The 13,389-nt window shown below is 46.4% G+C and overlaps 2 non-coding genes across 2 annotated transcripts; one reads left to right on the top strand and one right to left on the bottom strand.

The window, feature by feature from the left end:
- The first annotated feature begins 679 nt into the window (after nt 1-679).
- Nucleotides 680-769, top strand: trnap-ugg (transfer RNA proline (anticodon UGG)). Its single transcript is given in 2 exon segments — nt 680-715; nt 734-769. It is a non-coding gene; the product is annotated as a tRNA-Pro (tRNA).
- A 3,625-nt stretch (nt 770-4,394) lies between these two features.
- On the bottom strand, nt 4,395-4,466 carry trnaw-cca (transfer RNA tryptophan (anticodon CCA)). The gene has a single exon. It is a non-coding gene; the product is annotated as a tRNA-Trp (tRNA).
- Nucleotides 4,467-13,389: the final 8,923 nt, after the last annotated feature.

Here is a 13,389-nt window from a genome sequence, read left to right as displayed (position 1 = left end):
CTCCTGTTCTCTGTACCCTATGTTGAGGAGGGCAATGCTTGTCACTGGTCACTCCGGTGTCAGAGAAAAGTTTAGCAAGAAAACGCTTTAATTTTTTGCCAGTAGAGAGGGCCCGGTTCCTGGGGACGGGCAAACGGCAGCAGAGAGACAGAATGAGAAGCAGCTGTTCATAGAGTCATAGAGATGTACAGCATGGAAACATACCCTTCGGTCCAACCCGTCCATGCCGATCAGATATCCCACCCCCAATCTAGTCCCACCTGCCAGCACCCGGCCCATACACCTCCAAACCCTTCCTATTCATATATCCATCCAAACGCCTCTTAAATGTTGCAATTGTAGCAGCCTCCGCCACTTTCTCTGGCAGCTCATTCCATGCACGCACCACCCTCTTGTGAAAAAGTTGCCCCTTAGGTCTCTTTTATATCTTTCCCCTCTCACCCTAAATCTATACCCTCTAGCTCTTGACTCCCCCACCCCAGGGAAAAGACTTTGTCTATTTATCCTATTCATGCCCCTCATAATTTTGTAAACCTCCATAAAGTCACCCTTCAGCCTCCGACGTTCCAGAGAAAACAGCCCCAGTCTGTTCAATGTCAACTATACTTCACTCTGAGCAAGACTCAGCTGGTTCAAGAGGTAGAGCGTGGGTGCGGTGGTGTAGACACACTTGCTGTGTGGCTCGTTGGTCTAGGGGTATGATTCTCGCTTTGGGTCTTCGTCGACGCAGACGTGCGAGAGATCCCGGGTTCAAATCCCGGACGAGCCCGCGTTTCATGACTTGTGCAAAAGTGCCTGTTTAATTTTCTCAAAAAGCACCTTCGTTAAACGGGGTTGGGCTCCCTGGCGAACCAATGGGACAGAAAGCAGCGAAGTGAAATGATTGGCGATACCGTTGAATAGGTTGACGTGAGTGGTGCGGTGTTTGAGCGCTGTCAGCGGTGAGGGTCGATTGGAAATTTGGGACAGCTCTCTTCGGAGAACAGAAGTTTGAAATCTGGCCCGATTGAAGCTTTCCAAGTCATGCGAAGTCTAGACAGAGAAAGTAATGTAGTCAAAATGCTCCCACGCCTGAAAGGGTCGGCAACGATTCGGCAGAGTTTTAAAGTCATGAGGAAATGAACCAAAAGTGACATTAGGAAGAACGCTTTCGTACAGGGAGTGGTTGGGGTCAGTAAATCCCTAACTGACACTGACAAAGAGGCAGATTCATTAGACGCAAACGGGAATCCGGTGGTCATGTTTAAAGTAACAATGTGCAGAATTACATGGAGAAAGCAAGAGAATGATACGAATAGAGACCCACGTTTACTTACTGTGTCGACCCAGCAGAGCGAAGGTGGGCCGCATGGCGTCTGTTCAGAGTGAAATCACAGTTCGACCAACAGAATGTGGGAAGTTAGAAAAAGTTAGTATTTACACAGCCGCCATACGTCTGTGCAACACCATAGAAGACGACAGCAGTGGAGATCTGTGACATCAGTCTCGAACGTGCATGCCACGTGCCAAACGAAAGGCTGAGGGGGCCTATGGAAAACGCCGCTGCGCGTAGGAGCCGAGTGGCGCAGCGGGAGCGTGCTCGGCCCGTGACTCAGAGGTCGATGGATCGAAGCCATCCTCTGCTATTGTTCAGTGTCTCCTGGAGCGACTTTCCTTTGTGATGGTACTCTGTCCAGCATCTTGCCTTTCAAACGACTTCCTGAATGTCTCTCCCGGCGTTCTGTTCTTTTCCTTGCCATGTCATTTGCTTCCCAAAACTTAGAGTATCTGAGCTCGATATGTCACATCGAAACACAAGTCAACTTTACACAGTTGCGCTGGCACCCTTGTGGAGCTCTGAGTTGTCTTGTCCTGTTCTCTGTCGGTGTGTCCTGATCTCGTGTGAAACCTCTTCTCTCAGATGGCAATGAACCTGTGAAGTTGAAACACATGATTTGCTGTTTTTGTCCATTTCCTGCAGTAAAGAAACCAACAGCCGTGTTATAAAAGACTTTCTGCAGGCTTGCTGTGTCAAGACAAATTCTGAACACCAAGCAGACTGCACAAAAATGTACTCATATCAATTTACCTGAGGGAAGAGTCTCCGGTGTCCATTTCTCTCTGTCCCGACAGCACAGCACCTTTCTTTCTTTCCGTTAACAGGACCTCTGGAACAAGTTCAAAGTTGCTCATTTCCTACGCATGACTGTAACTGACTTATCCTGCCTCACGTAATAGTGTAAGACAGCAGAAGAGTGAATGGGCTCTGCCTTCCACCAGCACAGCTTGCAAGTAGAAACGAAATAGTTCAATTATCCACGAGTGGAGAGATCCCGGTCCCTGGGGACGGGACAAACAGCAACGTCCTGGGAGCAGGGAGACAGATTGAGAAGCAGATGTTCTTGAAACTCTTCCCTGCTGGAATTCTGGGAGCAATGCACAATGTATTTCGTACTGAGCAAGTCTCAGCTGCTCCAGGAGGTGGCTGCAGCCATGGCTGGTGGCTCGTTAGTCTGGGGTATGATTCTAGCTTTGGGTCTTCGAGCATATGCAGCCGTGTGAGAATTCCCGGGTTCCAATCCCAGGCGAACCATCATACCTTAAATTGACCTGATCAAAAATGCCCGATGATTTTTCTCAAAAAGCCGCTTCGTTAAATAAGATCGGACTGTCTGAATTAGGGACGGCGCAGAGCTGCCATTGCAGTGAACACGGCGAAGGGAAACACTTGTTCAAAGTGAGAACAAGTATTGCAGATTTTTCGAATGAATCCTCCACCTGTATTACGCTCAATTCTGAGGGTGACACTTCAGGAAGCGGGGAAGTGAAGTGTTTGCAGACGGCGCTGAATAGATTAACGTGAATGGTACCGTCCTGAGGAATGTCAGCAATAAAGGGAGATTGGAAAGTTTGGGGCAGCTCTCTTTGGAGAACAGAAGGCTGAAAGCTGGTCTGATTGAAGTTTTCCACGTCATGAGGGTTTTAGACAGAGGAAATAATGCAGTGAAAATGCTCCCAGGCCTGAAAGGATCGAGAACGATTTGGCAGAGATTGAAAATCATCAGGAAAATAAGTAAAAGTGACATTAGGAAGACCGTTTTCGCACAGGGAGTGGGGTCAGTAAGTCACTGTCTGACAGTAATAAAGAGGCAGATTCAATGGACGCAAAAGGGAATTCGGTGGGCATGTTCAATGTAACAATGTGCAGATTTACAGGGAGAAGGCGACAGAATGAGACACTTATTTACATATTGTGTTGAGCCAGCAGAGCTAAGGTGGGCTGCATGGCCTCAGTCTGCGCTGTCACACATTTCGTGTTTCTGAGTGAAATCAGAGTTGGACCAACAGAACGTAGGAAATTTGACAACGGATATATTCTACCCAACAGGATACTCCATCACAGCAATGAAGGTGTTTTGACATCATTCTCGAAGGCACATGACACAATGTAGATTCAAAACGGAGTATTCCTTTGAATCACGGAGTAATTTGTTTACAGTTATTCAGTTGAGGTGAGCGGAGTTGCGCATTGGGAGCCACTCCAGTTGATAGGTCGAAGCCGTTTTCTCCTGTGTGATAGTCCCACCAGCACTCCAATTTGCTGTGCTTCCAGTCAGTAGATGCAGCTCACTATCCCATACTGATACACGGGGCACGATGACCCAGCTGTGGTGACAAGCTTGTGAAGGGCTGAGTGCTCTTCTCCTGTTCTCTGTCTGGCTGCTATGATCCGAATCATCAAACCTCTCTTCTCTGAGATAGGAATAAACTGGTGAAGGTGAAACACATCAGTTGCGGTGTGTCCCATGCGCAGGAGGCCCTGCAGTAATTCCCCACGCTGTTTCACACAGCAGCAGCCTCTCGGTGAATTACTCTTGGCAAAAAAATCGATTGAACCAAATCAGTGTCCGCCACTGGATTTTACTGACACCGTTTATAAAATTCAGGCTCACCGTTAATGTGGAGAGTGGCCGCCAGACTGTAGTTTCCGCTCCTTCTGTTGAATAAAGATAATTTTAACTGTGTCCAGTAAGAGGAAAGGATTTGCTGTTGGTGGGAAACATTTCTATCTGAACTCACTGTCACACTCCTGATAGATTGAAACATAAAGCTGGGAGTCTCTGGATTATGTTGTAAAAATTTTGGTATTGTGTCATTCACACCGCGCTGTCACCAACTGAACGAAGCGGCTGCCCAGAGGGAGACGGTTGTGTTTAAATCCCGTGATGAACTGGGGGAGCTGAGCATTTACCCAGACAATGGGCACACCACCTCCCTGACACAGTGTTCACAAATCAAATTTACAGCAAAGCTTCACGCGAGATCTAAAGTTTCCGCAAAGAAGATTCGGCTCAACAGATATCTGAAGGGAACGTACTCCTTTCTTGATTTGAAATGTAAGAAGTTGACGTCAGTGAGCCTGACGTGATTCGAACACGCAATCTTCTGATCTGGAGTCTGACGCGCTACCGTTGCGCCACAAACTCACGGATTGCCCGTAACCTCTATTCATGCTTAAGGGAAGTGATCGCACTGCAATGATTTTTCGTTATGAGTAACAACGGAGATCAACAGTTCATGTCTGTTCTGTCTCTCCCCCCTCTCCTTCTGTCTCTCGAAACAATTTCCAACTCTACCTCAATAAAAATCTGAAAGAACTGTGGATGCTGTATATCAGAAACAAAAAACAGGAGTTGCCGGTGACCCTTCCACACAACTGATGGTGATTGGTAAAACGTTGGTTTATATGCAGGAGATATTGTGGGAGGAAGGCGGATGCAGTAAATGATAGATCAGGACAGAGCCCAAAGCGAGGGAAGAATTGTTGGACAGGAAATGGAGTTGATAACGATCTGCATGGGATCAATGGAGACTGTTCGTGGCTAAGAATAGGTGGTGTGTAAGGACAGACTATGTGATAACAAGGCTTGGGATCGGAGGGATGTATGCTCCCCAAATGTAATATTCGGTGCTCTTCGTTCTGCTGGTGCTGAGCTTCGCTGGAACACTCCAGCAAACCTGAGACAGGGATGTTGATCAGGGAACAGGGTGGTGTGTGTAATTGGCAGGCAACTGGAAGCTCAGGGTCTTTTTTGCAGCAGAACGTAGATGTCTGTGCAGCAGTCACCCAGTTTATGCTTCGTTTTCCCCAATGTAGATGAGGCCACATTGTGCGCAGCAAATGCAGTAGACTGGGTTGTGGGAAGTGCAGGTAAAGTGCTGCTTCACCTGGAAGGTAAGTTTGGGCCCTTGGATAGTGAGGAGGGAGCAGGTAAATGGGCTGGTGTCACACATTCGGCAGTTGCAGGGGAAAGTGCCGTTGGACAATTGGGGTGGGAATGGGGTTAGGGTTGATGGGAATGAAGGAAGAGTGGACCCAATGTATAATTCCTGCCCATTTACCTATCTGCCAAAGAGAGGAATTTGTGAAGTGTGTACAAGGACCTTTTCTAATTCACGATGTGGATGTACATACTGGCGAGGGTGCAAAACCTAAGGGCCATCAACTATAATTCTATTAACATTAGAATAATGATTGAAAATAATATATCAGGTCTAAAAGTTGTCGTTCTAAATTGGAGGAAGACTCAGGTATTAGGCAAGATCTTTCAAAAGCTGATTGGGGGCAGATGTTCGCAGGTTAAAGGACTGCTGGAAAATGGGAAGCCTTCAAATATGAGATAACAAGAGTCCAGACACAGTATATTCCTGTTAGGGTGATAGGAAAGGCTGGTAGGTTGGGGAATGCTGGATGACTAGAGAAAATGAGATTTTGGTTAAGATAAAGAAGGATGTATATGTTAGGCATTGACAGAGAGATCGAGTGAATCCTTAGAGTATAAAGGCAGTACGAGCATATTTAAGAGGGATATCATGAGGGCAAAAAGGGGACATGTGATAGCTTTGGCAAATAGAGTCATGGATAACCCAAAGGGTTTTTATAAACACATTAAGGACAAAAGGATAGAAAGGGGGAGAATAGGATCGCTCAAACATCAGCAAGGCGGCCTTTGTGTGGAGCTGCAGTAGGTGGGGGGGGGGGCGCGCGGGGGGGGGGGGAGATACTGAACGGATATTGTGCATCAGTGTTTACTGTGGAGAAGGGCTTGAAGATATAGAATGTGAGAAAGTAGATGGTGACATGTTGAAAAAATGCCCATATTACAGATGAGAATCTGCTGGATATCTTGATATGCATAAAAGTGGATAAATCCCAAGGACCTGATCAGGAGTACCCTAGAACTCTGTGGGAAACTGGGGAAGTGATTGCTGGGCGTCTCACTGAGATATTTGTATCATCAATAGTCGCAGGTGAGGTGCCGGTAGGCAAGAGGGTAGCTAACGTGGTGCCACTATTTAAGAAAGCTGGTAAGGAAAAGCCAAGGAACTATAGCCTGACATCCGTGATGGGCAAGGTTTTGGAGAGAATCCTGAGAGACAGGATTTACATGTATTTGGAAAGGCAAGAATTGATTATGGATAGGCAGCATGGCTTTATGCTTGGGAAATCATGTCTCATGAATATGATTGAGTTTTTTGAAGAAGTCACAATGTGGATTGATGAGGGCAGAGCGATGGACGTGATCTATATGGACTTCAGGAAGGCGTTCATCAAGGTTCCTCATGGGAGACTGGCGAGCAAGGTTTAATCTCATGGCATGCAGGGACAACTAGCCATTTGGATACAGAACTGGCTAGAAGGCAGAAGACAGAGGGTGGTGATGGAGGATTGCTTTTCAGACTGAAGGCCTGTGACCAATGGTGTGTCACAAGGATTGATGCTGGGTCCGCTAGTTTTTGTCATTTATATAAATGATTTGTATGGAAACGGAGGAGGTACAGTTAGCAAGTTGTAGATGACACCAACATTGGAGGTGTAGTGGACAGTAAAGAAGGTTACCTCAGATCACAACGGGACCTTGATCAGATGGGCCAATGGGCTGAGGAATGGCAGTTGGAGGTTAATGTAGATAAATATGAGGTGCTGCATTTTGGAAAAACAAATCAGAGCAGGACTTTTACACTTAATGGAAAGTTCCTTGGAAGTGTTGCTGAACAAAGAGACCTTGGTATTCAGGTTGATAGTTCCTTAAAAGTAGAGACGCAGGCAGATTGGATAGTAAAGAAGGCGTTTGGTGTGCTTTCCTTTGTTGGTCAGAGCATCGAGGATAGATGTTGGAAGCTCATGTTGCCACTGTAGAAAACATTGGTCAGGCCACGTTTGGAATATTGCATGAAATTTGGTCTGCTTCCTATCGGAAAGATGTTGTGAAACTAGAAAAGGTGCAGAAAAGATTTACAGGGATGTTGCCAGGGTTGGAGGTTGGAGGGTAGGAAGGTTTTATGGGGATTTGGGGCAAGTGCTCGCAAATGGGACTAGATTAGGTTAGGATATCTGGGCTGCATGGATGAGTTGGACCGAAGGTTCTGTTTCCGTGCTGTACATCTGTGTCACTCTGTGAGACTCCATGGGATTCTCTGCCCAAGAGAGCAGTTGAAACAGCTTCATGAAGTATATTGAAGACGCAGTTGGGTGGGTTTTTGCATGGTAGGGGAATTAAGGGTATCGGGATAGTGCAGGTTGGTGGAGCTGTGATCTTAATGAATGACGGAGCAGGCTTGACCAAATGGTCTACTCCTGCTTCTGTTACTATGAATCTGTAACACTGCATTTCCCGCGGCAGGAGTTTTCCCACGGCACAAAGGAGGTTTTCTAAAGTATATTTAAACCCCTTGCTTTGCTTGAACTCAAACTGCATAGACTTGGAGGAGAGTTGGATTTGCAAAGTGTCCTCCCCTCCACACGTGCCTCAACTGCAGGGCAGCTGTCCGGCCCGCCCTCCATTGTTGACGTCACAATGCGGATGCAGCCCTGTCAGTTTCAGAGTGAAATTCCCTCCCTCTGGGCAACATCTGGGAGCAAAGCAATGTCTCCCCCTTTCCATATACCATCCTCCAGCAGCGAGGGGGAAGGGGAGGTCGGGGTGGGTGAAACACTGTTCACTTGTAGCAACCGGAGTGAATCCAGGGAGGGAGCAGACACTCCAAAGGTGCTCAAATACTTTCTATCTCTCTTAAAGCTATTTTCCTCGTGTATTCCCTCAGTTTGACACGTATACAGTTTGCATCCTAGAAAAGGATTGCTCCTTTCCTCATGTTCACAACGAAAAGGTTAGATTCTCAAGGAACTGAGCAGCATTTAAGGGATTGGCACATTGCTCCAAAAATGGGGCATGTGGCTCTTTGGTCATAGAGCTATGATTCGCGCTTCGAGCTTTCTAGTGCGTGGGCATGCGAGAGATCCCTGGTTCAAATCCCCGACAAACCCTTGTTTCTTACACTGCCTTGTGCAAAAACGGCCAGTCAATACTCTCAAAAAGCAGCTTCATTAAACGAGATGCGACTGCCTGAATTAAGAATGAGGCAGAGCTACCATTACAATGAACGCGGCAAGGGCAGCACTTATTCAAAGCGAAAACGCGTTTTACTTCACACAGAGGGTGGTGGGCGTTTGGAACAAGTTGTCAGCAGAGCTGGTCGAGGCAGGCACGGTCGATACATTAAAGATGCGTCTGGATAAATGCATGAGTGGGTGGGGAGTAGAGGGATACAGATGCTTAGGAATTGACCGACAGGTTTGGACAGTACATTTGGATCGGCTCAGGCTTGAAAGGCCTGTTCCTGGGCTGTAAACTTTCTTTGTTCTTTGTTCAATATGGTGTATATCTGATATTGTTGGCTGTTGTAAAGGTTTCTTTGTAATTATTATTCACCTTCTAATGTAGTAATGGAGTTACGTCCTTTTTTTGTCATAACGTTTTATTTAATAGGTTAGCAGGAAGTCATTCAGCAATTTTACTGCCTTTCTTTTCTCAAGCAGTCTTAACATTTCATTTTCATATCCTTGATTCAGCTCCATTTCTAGCATCTTTGTAGGCAGTTTGTTCCATGTTATTGTCACTGAATTGAAGTTTTCCTCCATACACAGCCAAGGCTATCTGGCTTCATGAGAGTTTTCAGGTTTCTGTGGCCTGGATAATATGTGATCAGCAGACATCTCGCAATCTACAGGAATTGCCACCTATATTATGTTCATTAACTGTACTGACAGTGATCACTTATTTTGTGATTTTTCTTTGCAGGATGACATGCAGAAAGAAATCTTATAGCAAATGATACATCAACCTCTGACAGAGCCACTTGATTCATTGGGACTTGAATATCAGCTGCCATTCCAATCAAGAAGGCATGTTTGCTTTTGTTTGTTTGAGAGATTTTGGACAGTCCTGTGGCAGGGAGAATACTGAGACACCGGAGTGAGGGAGATTCAGTGCGCTGACTGTGAAAAGTGCTTCAAACCATTTACTCAGCTTGGAGGAATCAAAGTCTCACCACTCACGGTGGGAAAGGCTCTGTACTCGTTCTGTTTGTAATTTCAATCCCAGAGCAACACAAGGAAAGCTCCCTGCAAAAGGGAAGCCTTGGAAATGTGGGATCTGTGGGAAAGGATTCCCTTCCCCATCCCTGCTGTAAACCCACAGACGCATTCACACCGGGAGAGGCCATTCACCTGCTCAGTGTGTAGGAAGGGCTTCAGTCGAATCAGCCATCAGCAGACGCATGAGTGAGTCCACAAGTGAGAGAAGCCATTCACGTGCCCCATGTGAGGGAGGGGTTTCACTCAGTCAGCTGCACTGCTGACCCACCAGCGGGTCCACCCTGGAGAGAGGCCGTTCACCCGCTGTATGTGCCGGAAGGAATTCACCTGCTCCTCCCACCTGCGGAGGCACCAGCGAGTTCACGCGCCATCACAGGGGGATTGAAGGAGCGATGGCCGAGTGCCAAGTGCTTATGCACGAAACGTCGATTCTCCTTCCCCTTGGATGCTGTCTGACCTGCTGTGCTTTTCCAACACCACACTCTCGACTCTGATCTCCAGCATCTGCATTTTTCACTTTCTCCTCGAGGGCAAGGTTGGACTTGTCTTTTATTCACTCATTCACTCCTTACAGCCTGTCCTTTGTTGTGGCCTAACTGCACAAACATCAATGCAAGTTTCAGAAAGATTTCTGCAGCTTTTTTTTGAAAAAAAATAACATTCTTCCCGACTTTAACGAAGTTTCTGAATATATGGTATTAGTTATTCTCAATTTTAAAAATCAGCTATTTCTCACATGCCGTGTCTCCCAGGTAAAGTGATCACCATCCATTCTCTCTCTCCCCTGAGAAAGACTTCATACAGCGATCAAAGAGGGCTGAGGCACGAGAAAGGACGATTGTTGGGGGGTGGTGTTGGGGGGTCGCTGGTGGTTGTGGAGAAGGGAGGGAAATGGACAGGGGAACAGACTGGGGTTCAGAGGGTTGGGGGAGAATAGAGGGTGCGGTGTGACGAGAGAGAATGGGCAGGGGGCAGTGGATGGGGAGAAAATGGACAGGGGGGCAAAATGTGAAGAGAGAGACGCACAAATGCCACCTTCTCCAGGACTCGTGTCAGTGTCCCACGAACTGGAACCCACTCCTACCACACTTCTCAAAAGACGCGTGGCTCAGGCAGTGGAACCATATCATCCCTACAGGCCATTCACACCGACCTTTCCAACAGCATCCCACTTCGACTCACTCGTTTACGCAACAGCCCTGCAGTTCCCCATGGCTATTTCCTGACGAAGGGTTTTGCCCGAAACGACGAGTCTCCTGCTCCTCGGATGCTGCCTGACCTGCTGTGCTTTTCCAGCTCCACAATCTCGATCCTAATCTCCAGCATCTGCAGTCCTCACTTTCCCCCAGTAAAGGGTGAATGTTCTCGTCCTAGTCTTTTAGATCTTTTAAAATCTTTCCAACACACCCTAAACCTTTACCCTCTAGTTTTGGAATACCTCTATCTAGGGGAAAAGACAGAAACGTTGAGCAGCCAAACAAAATGCAAAAGAAATAAAATGTCGAGGCACAGGGAAAAAAAATCAGCAAAATAAATTAGCTTCGCCATTTTTCTCTCGTATTCGCATTTGGACGCTTATTATTTGTCATGATCGGGAGGTGCCCGTGTTGGACTAATGTGTACGAAGTTAAAAATCACACAACACCAGGTTACAGTCCAATAGGCTTGTTTGGAAGCACTAGCTTTCGGAGCGCTGCTACTTCATCAGGTGGTTGTGGAATATAAGATCGTAAGATCATAAATTCTGTGTCTTACGATGTTATACTCCACAATCAGCCGATGAAGGAGCAGGGCTCCGAAAGCTAGTGCTTCCAAATAAGTCTGTTGGACTATCACCAAATACTTTGTGATTTTTAACTTGAAAATTTGTAACAAATTCCTGCACACTGAGCATGCTCCGCGGTGTCAGCAAGTACTGCGCATGACCGCCAGTGTCAGCAAGCACTGCGTATACTCTTGGGAGGACGCAGAAACGGCACGCGAGCGCCTTTCCGTGGAGCAGTGGACAAGCTTGGAGGACCGGAAGGAGTCTGGTCCTCCTGCCAATCAGAGCAGGCCATTGTGAAAATGCGGAGGTTGGACCATGAGCTCTGAAGATGCTGTTGGTCTCTTCTCTCTGCATAAGGTTAAACTTCACTCCAGACTGTAACTTCCTTCCTCTGTCTAACATTTGTGAGTACAACAGTGTTTTTCTCACCACGTTTTCATTCTGGGGTTCAAGAGTGAACCGAGGGAGGGGCCAGACTCTGGAAAAGTTGATCCAGGTCTGTGTGTCAACTTGCAAACACATGACAAATGCAGTACCACAATGTGAAGTTCTAGCCTTTGCAGTGTAAAAAAAAAGCTGAAAGGAGGTGCATTGTTTAAATAGTGATCTGTTGAGATGTGGCGAAAGTGAGATGCTGGAGATCAGAGTTGAATATTGTGGTGCTGGAAAATCACAGCAGGTCAGGCAGCAACTGAGGAGGAGGAGAGTCGACGTTTCGGGCACGAGCCCTTCATCAGGATGATGTGTGGATAGACAAAGGGGCCTCAGTGTCCTTCTACACCAGTCACTGCCAGTTGTCAGAAAGTGTAGCAAGCAATGAGCAAAGCAAGTGGTATATCAGCAAGAGGAATTGAGTTCAGAAGTGGGGATATCTTCCTGCAGTTAGGTCGGTTAGTGAATGTATTCAAGGCTAAGTTCATGTGACTTTGAAGAACAAAGAAGTTATGGGAGAAGGCAAGAAAATGGTTTTAAAACCAGTACAGAACAGTTACAGAGTCATACAGCACAGAAACAGACCATTCAGTTGAACTAGTCCATGCTGGCGGTGTTCTGAAACTAACCTGGTCCCACTGCCAATGATTGGCCTATACCCCTCCGAACCTTTCCTATTCATGGACTTATCCAAATGTCTTTTAAACATTGTATCTGTACCTGCATCCAGCAACTCCTCTGGACATTGATTCCTCAAACGAACTACTCTTTATCTTTTTAAAAAAAGGTGCCCCTCATGTCTTTTTAAAATATTTCTTTCTTCACCTTCAAAATTTGCTCCCTCATCTTGAACCACCCACACTAGGGAAAGAATACCTGCCGTTCACCTCATCTATACCTCTCATGATTTTATAATCCTCTCTAAGGTCACCTCTCAACCTCTGATGCTCCAGTGAAAAAAGTCCGAGCGTATCCATCTAGATGCAGGTATATTTATATCCAGTTATGAAGTGTTCAATACTGGCGAAAGCTGGAAAGACAAATGACCTATTCCTGCTTCCAATTTCTCACTGTGTCCAGGACAGCAAGAGACCATACGACATAGGCGCAGAAATTAAGCCATTTAGTCCATCAGATCTGCTCCACCATTCAATCACGGCTTATACGTTTCTCGACCCCATTTTGAAATATGGATTTTGGAAAGGCAGATCAGGGCAGGATCTACACATTTGATGGGGAGTGTTGTTGAATAAACATACCATGGAGTGCTGGTTCATAGTGGAGTCGCAGGTAGACAGAGTAGCAAAGAAGGTGTTTGGTATATTTGCTTTAATAGGTCAGTGCATTTCAATACAGATGTTGGGAGGTAATGTTGCGGCTGTACAGGACATTGATTAGGCCACTTTTGGAATACTGTATTCGGTTCTGGTTTCCCTGCTACAGGAAAAGTGTTACGAACCTTTGTAAGGATTTGGAAAAGATTTACAAGGCTATTGTCAGAGTTGGAGGGTTTAATCTATATGGAGAGGCTGAATAGACTGGGCTGTTTTCTCTGGATCATTGGGGGCTGAGGGTTGACTTTATAGAAGTTCATAAGGAGCATGGATAGGGTGAATAGCCAAAAGTTTTTTCCCCAGAGTAGGGGAGACCAAAACTAGAGGTCGTGGTCTGAGGTGAGAGGGGAAATATTTAAAAGGAACTTTACAGGCGCCTTTCTCACGCAGAGGGTGTTGTGTGTACAGAATGAGCTGCCAGAGGAATTGGTGGAGGC

Source organism: Chiloscyllium plagiosum, unplaced genomic scaffold (assembly GCF_037043375.1).
Source record: "Chiloscyllium plagiosum isolate Xiang-an unplaced genomic scaffold, Cpla_swu_hap1 HiC_scaffold_27, whole genome shotgun sequence".
Taxonomy (NCBI): Eukaryota; Metazoa; Chordata; class Chondrichthyes; order Orectolobiformes; family Hemiscylliidae; genus Chiloscyllium; species Chiloscyllium plagiosum.
This window is presented reverse-complemented; position numbering and strand designations above follow the sequence as displayed.